Genomic DNA, 7,434 nt, shown 5'->3' with positions numbered 1-7,434 from the left:
AGTGTGATATTAGTACAGTCAATATAAATTGCATTTTAATGAACAATGCTGTAGGATAAGTAAATGCAAATTTGCCAAGACATAAAATCAGCAAAAATCGAATCCAGAGCTGAAAAAAATGCTGAGACAGAGCATAAGAAATTCTGACATATTAAATGACACAGTAGGGTCATAGTTAAATCAACAGAGTACAAAATAGCTGAGTAAAAAAGCCCTCCTGAATAATTTAGTTGTAGTCAATTTGTGGAAAGCCATGAGAATGGGGGCTGACCTGAGCTCCTCAGGCAGGCTGTTCCATAGGGTGGGGCTACTGTAGAGAATTCAGGTGTACGGGCAGCTGCTGATTTCACCCATGTGCAGGGTGGCACCTGCAGGAGACCCTGTTCATGTGAGCAAAGCTGCAATAGAGGAACATAGAGAGGGAGGCGGTCTTGTAGGTATACTGGACCATGACCATGAAGAGCTTTTTATGTGATAACCAATACATTGAACTGAGCTCGGTAACTGATAGGTAACCAATGGAGTGACTGCAGAATTGGAATACTATTCATGCTCCTACTTACTCCTGACAACAGCAATTGGAGTCTCCTAGTTAACTTAGATGGGAGACCTTTGTGTAGTGCATTATAGTAGTCAAGTTTTGATGTTACCATAGCATGGATCCAGGTAGACAGATTTGCCATGTCAAGGTAAAAAGCCATCTTCCAGGCTAGCATGAGGTTGTGAAAAGGATTTTTTGCAGTTGCCTTAGTTTGCTTTTCTTGTAGTGGTGCTGGATCCACTATAATCCTTAGGATCTTAGCCAAGTCTGCAAGAGTCAGATGAACTCTATCAAAAGTGGGGAGTACAATGCCCTTCAAGATCTCTGCCCCTCCAACAAGCATCACTTCTGTTAGGCAGAGACCCACGATGTCTACCACTTCCTCGGGTCATTTGACTAGTGAGATACAGAGTTGGGTATCATCTGCGTATTAATAGCATCCCACTCCCTAGCTGTGAATGAGTTCTCCTAAAGGCTTTACATAGAGATTGTATAACATGGGTAAAAAATTGTTTGGTATATAAAACCTTTTAGGGGAGGTCATGAACATTCACACCTAGACTTGTATTCGAGCTTTAAAATTAGCTACAGTAATGGGGGGGGGGTATGTTAGGTGGCCTTTGAGTTTCTTTATTCCTTCCTTCCCCCTTTTCAATGAATATATTGTTGGAGGGGGGCATATCTGTTCTGGAGAGCCATGTGCATCTTCTGCCAGAGGGTTTTTTATCTCCAGGTGAGTTGGCAATTGCTAGAAGAACAGGAAGTCTTGCAGGGTGGGGGGGGGGGTCACATACTGGTGTTGCAGTTCTTGAGATCAGCCAAATGACTGGTGGTCTGCCCTTCCTGGAAAACAGCTGTGTTGTGGGCCTTAATATTGTCTGGCTCGCCTGGTGCCTGGAGAAGGCATCCTTAAACAGAAATGACCTAAACCAGGAATCCCCATCCAGCAGCCCCTTAGCTCTTCCTGTGTAGCCCTTCAACCAGCTTTTTGGGTGCTATCACCCTCAATGCATTTTCCCTTAGACCCACACTATTCTTCCTGCCTCAAGAGGCACCACCTCCTGCTGTTCTTCCTAGTGTTAAAGTGCCCTCCTAAGAAAATGGTAGCTTTAGGGAATTTCATAAAGAGTTCTTCAAGTAGGCAGTATAATTCTGCCCTCTTATCCAATGACTGCTACACTTACTCAAGAGTCTTTGGTGAGGAACGTTTTCAAAATCCCTTTGAAAGTCCAAATATATAATATCTATGGGGGTCACCATTAACTACATGCTTATTTGCTTTCTATGGAATGCCAAAAGATTTATGAGGCAGGACTTTCCTTTGCAGAAGCCATGCTGATTTTCCCTCAGCAATCTTTATTCTTCTATGTGCCTAAATATTTCAGTTTTGATTACAGTTTTTATTGCCCTGTCTTGGATACCTCAGGCAACACCGATCTTGTCAGAACTTGGAACCTAAGTGGGGTGGGCCCTGGTGAGTAATTGGATGGGAGACTCCAATGATGACCAGATTTGTAGAGGCAAGCACTTGCAAACCACCTGTGTTAGGGTCTTGCCATGAAGACCCCACTAAGGGGCACCAAAGGGGTCTTTTATGATTGAATTTATTTTAACATTATAACATCACAAAAATAACCAACTAGCAAACATGAAACATCTTTCTTATGAATATTATAACATTAACAAACTATTAATAAAAATTTAAACAATAATCTCATTCAAATTTGCATAACATTCAGTATACTTGTTAAACCATCCCCTAGTTTAGGACAACCAAAAAAGGGATAGGTGTTTAGGAGGATGTAAATCATAAACAATTAAATACTCAAAAAAGGGGAACCATTTAGCTGCAAAATTAGTCTCTTTTGGGTAAAATTGTGATTGATAAATATTATCAGAGATCTTTTCTTGAGTATAGTAGTCCCATAACTTAAATAACCAACTTTCAATAGTAGGGATTTTTGATGACTTCCAGTTAGATGCCAATAATAACTTCGCTGCCATCAAAAAGTTACAAATTAATTCTTTTCTTATATTAGGGATGTCTACTATTTCCCATTGATTCAAAAAAATTAACTTAGGATCCAAAGGAATTAAATATCCTGTAATCTCCTGTATGTTTCTTAAAATTTCCTTCCAAAATTTATCCACATACGGGCAACCCCACCAACAGTGCGCAAAAGAACCAACTCCACCACACCCTTTCCAACAAAGTGGTAATCGTTTTGGAACAATTATTGATAATTTTTTAGGAGTCAAATAACATTGGTGAAGGATTTTATAAGATTGAACTTTAGTTGAAATAATATGAGATCTTAGTGTATTGGAAGATCAAATTGTCTTTCATTGGTCTGCAGTAACCTCAGAATTAGTTGCCAATTCTGTTGGTATTTTAAAGGTTTAATTTCGAATGTGTTTAAAATTAAATTATACAATTTAGATATTAATCCTTTTTGATTGTCATTTTTGCTTTCTGTTTCTTATATATAGCTTCATTTGCTTTTATGAATTTCATTCCAAAGTCCATGTCTTTCATTAGTTCAATAAAGAAATTCCAATTAACGTTGTCAAATGCTTTTTCAGCATCTAAAAATATCATCACCATCTGTTTTTCTGGATGCGCCTCATAGTATTCTAACAAGTTTAGTGCAACTTTGATATTATTTGCATGTTCAAAGTAATTCTGTTTAGCAAACCTAATATTCTGTGCTATTTCTTCCATCAGTAGTAAATTTATTTGATTCTGTAGGGCTTTTATATTTTGTCTTGAGCTTGCATTTGAGGGGTCTTTTTTAAGGTCTTTTCTTTCCAATTTTCCCGTTATTTCTTTGTATCTCTGCTGCTTCTCTCTTTTCCTTCTTGCTGCATATCTTATAGCCAATCCTCTAAAGTATGCCTTGCTTGCATCCCCGACAATGTTCATATGTACTTCTGTATTTATATTTTGTCTAAAATAGTTTTTCATTTCTTCTTTAGCCTCATTCAAAAAGTTTTTATTCTTTAGAAGCTGTATATTCAATTTCCATCTGAATTTCCTTGTTGTTTCTGCTATTTTCAGTAGCAAGGGGTTATGAACAGCATAGGTCCTTGGAAGTATGTCTATATCTCTGACTTCTTGTATCAAGCCTATGGATAGCCAACACATATCAATTCTAGACTAGGGTTTGTGATGATCTGAGTAGAATGTATAGTCCCTTCCTGTTGGGTTTCTGGTTCTCCACGCATCAGTCAGTTTATGTTCTTCTGCTAATTTAAGGAAGGATCTTGGGAGAAGTCCTTTCACATTTTTGGATTTCTTTATTGTCTTTCTGTCAAGGTCTTGATCTAGTACCACATTAAAGTCTCCAATTAAGCATAGTTCCTTATAGTCAAATCTTGCCAAAATTTCAGACAGGTTCTCATAAAAGTTTTCGTGGTGGTCATTTGGTGCATAAATCATTGCCAGCATGATCTTTTCTCCCAAAGAGATTTCAACCAGCAGTATTCTACTGTCTTCTGCTGAGTATATCAGAGTTTGTTACAATTCTTTTTAAATATATACCACTATACCTCTTTGCTTTGTCAGATCTGCAGTGAAAAAAAAGTCCCCAAGTTTTTTACATTGTAGGTAATGCTGGTCATTTTTTTTAATATGGGTTTCTTGCAAACATGTAATATCTGCATTTACTATTCTTAGTTGTTTGAAGGTTTTCCTTCTTTTCCCTGGCGAGTTTAATCCATTAATATTGGTTGAAAAGATTGATATTTGTTTCTGTTCCATTATTTTTTTCCTTTTTTAGTATCTTTCCTTTTTTTTCTTGTGTCTCACATTGGTTTTGGATTCTGGTGCCTACTCTTCTGTTTAGAAGAGCTCAACCAAATGTATGTTCAGCAAGTAAAATTATTAGATATAAAGAGTTGCTAGATGATAAAGGACTACTAAAAACAAAAGAAGAATTACAAAACCAAGATGTTAATTTAGACTGGTGGTCAAGAGTGCAGACTGAACCCAGATACAATAAAGATTTAAAAATGGGGGGCTTTTATCTAGAACAAAAAGAGTTTGAAAAACTGTTATGTGACTCAGATGAAAAGTTGATGAAGAAAATGTATATCTTCCTAATGGAAATGAAAGAAAATGATGGGGTGGAGAAATGTAAAAGACTATGGATACAGAATTTAGGTAATGATATTGACCAAGTACAGTGGGATAAGATATGGAAAGTAAATGTTAAAATAACTAAATCTGCTGCATTTAAAGAGAATTTATATAAGATGTTCCATAGATGGTATCTAACACCAGTTAGACTGGCTAAAATGTTTTAAAATATGTCAAATAAGTGTTGGAAATATAAAGAAGGTATAGGGACCTTTTTCCATATGTGGTGGTCCTGCAAAGAAGTACATAGATATTGGGTAATGATACATAAGTTATTACAAAATATCCTACAGATAATTCCTTTGAAACCAGAGATTTTTTTTATTAAACTGTGTGTTGGATATGAAGAGAGAGCAAGAACACTTAGTTATCCATATAGTAACAGTGGCTAGAATCTTATTAGCAACCTACTGGAAACAACAAAGAGTCCCCCAACAAGAACAATTAATAACAAAGGTAATGGAGATGGTGGAAATGGATAAATTAGCATAGTTAATGAAACGGCAAGTGGAAGAAGATTTTTCTGTACCATGGGAACCCTTCTACAAATGGATGACAAACAACAATAACCAGTAAACATAAATATGATACTAAGATTAACTGTATCCTACTATATAATTCCCTTAGCGTCTATCCAACGACTCACATTGATGCTGGTGCGCCTGCGCAGGGCACACCAGCATAAAAGGGTGCTGGGGAAGGCCACCAATGGAGGGCGCAGGTTAGGTAGCCCAGCTGGCGGAAGAGGGTGGCGCAGGAAGAGCATCGCGCTCAAGCCCTGGTGGAGCCCGGGCATCAGTGAAGCGCCCGTCCGCCTCGGAGCTCCACCAAGCTGCGCCGCACCTCCCTAAACCCCCATTACCTGCCATCCCTCTCCAGACCCATCCCACTTCTCCATCCTTCCCAACCCCCCTTGCCCTTCCTACCTGCCATCCCGCCCCACACCCCTCCTGCCTTTCCACCCTCCCCAAACCCCCATTGCCTCCCTACCTGCCATCTCTCCCCAGACCCCTCCTGCATCTCCACCCTCCCCAAACCCCCATTTGCCTCCCTACCTGCCATTCCTCCCTGCACCCCACCTGCCTCTCAGCCCTCCCCAAATCCCTATTGCCTCCCTACCTGCCAAGACTCTCCAGACCCCTTCTGCTTCTCCACCCTCCCCAAACCCCCATTGTCTCCCTACCTGTCATCCCTCCCCAGACCCCTCCTGCTTTTCACCTCTCCCCAGACCCCCTTTCCCCCCACCTGCCAGCCCTTCCTAACCACCACTACCCCAGCACTCCCCAGCTTTCTAGAGCCCATTGTATTTATTTGCACAACGGGCTCTGTTTCTAGTAATGACATAATAGAGCTCACAATTAATGTAATAAGGTGGAATATAAGAGATAAAAGAAATAGATAATAGATATCGACAAGTAAAATGATAACTGTCTCATATTTGTATATATGTGTTGGAAAACAATAAAAAATATTTTAAAAAATAAAATGAAATGTTTCTATGCAATTAACCAACATGAAATTCAAAAAATATCTCTATTAAATTTTATTAATTATCTTAAATCTTACTACTACCAACGCTATAACTCTAATTACTAAACTAACCATCTCTTCCTTTTCTCTCCCCCTATTAATTAAAAGTGTTTTTAATTAATAAAGATTGAAACTCTAAAATTAACTACTTAATATCACAAACATTGTAACTATTAACTTCAATACTTTATAAACAACAACATCAATGTCTAAATAAACAAATCTCTCTACTTTTTAACTATTGCTATTATTTCTTCAAACACCCTCCCTCAACTATTATTACTTCTGTTTAAAACATTTAAAGAAGTATATTTATATAAATATAAGTAGAAATAGTCTATATTAATTAAAATAAAAAGAAAACAAAGGAAATAATTCCTAAATATTGTTCTCTTGGGCTAGTATGTTACCTCACACACTAGCAGTAGGTAAATACCTAATGCTAAGGAACTACAACAAAAAAGGAAGCAACATCAAAGGAACTAAACCATATTCCCCCCTCCTGGACAAGAGGATTTATCAATTAGCTAAAATTGACTTTACTCTTCCATGATATCAATGGACTTAAATTGATTAAAAGTTCTTGACAGGGATTTTACTCCCTTTTTGTTGTGAAGGAGACATTAGAAGTTTTCTTTTATAATTTGGTTTGTTGACCTCCATCTGAGATTCCAGCTCCAAACTTTGCAGAAGATGTTAATCTTCTTCCGGATCCGAGGCTACAATTTGCTTCCCATTGTGTATAACTGAAGGTTTGATGTAATTTAGCCACTTGTAGCGGATGTTGACTCTTCTTAATGCCAATGTTGTAGATTTGAATTCTTTCCTTTTAGAAAGTACCTCATTTGGCAGGTCAGAGAAGATGTATATTGGCATTTCTTTAAAGAACAATGGGCCTTTGGTTCTGGCCAGTTCTACAAGTTGCTTTTTAATATTTGGATCCTCAATCTCCACAATAATATCTCTTGGTGCATTTCTCTTCTTAGCCATCTTCTCAGATCCAACACAGAATGCTTTAGTAATTAAAGGTTTCTTGTCTCCTGGCAAGTTTAGTTGTTTTGTCAACCAGCTAGTCAAAGTCAGAATTAAGTCATCTGTTTTTATTTGACATTCTTTTACTCCTCGTAGCTTTAAATTTTTTCTCCTTAGTGCCACTTCTAAATTAATCATTCTCATCTGAAATGAGTCAGAGATTTCATGGAGATCACAGATGTCTCATTGAGAC

This window comes from Eublepharis macularius, chromosome 4 (genome assembly GCF_028583425.1).
Source record: "Eublepharis macularius isolate TG4126 chromosome 4, MPM_Emac_v1.0, whole genome shotgun sequence".
Lineage (NCBI taxonomy): Eukaryota > Metazoa > Chordata > Lepidosauria > Squamata > Eublepharidae > Eublepharis > Eublepharis macularius.
Note: the sequence above shows the minus strand (reverse complement) of the source record.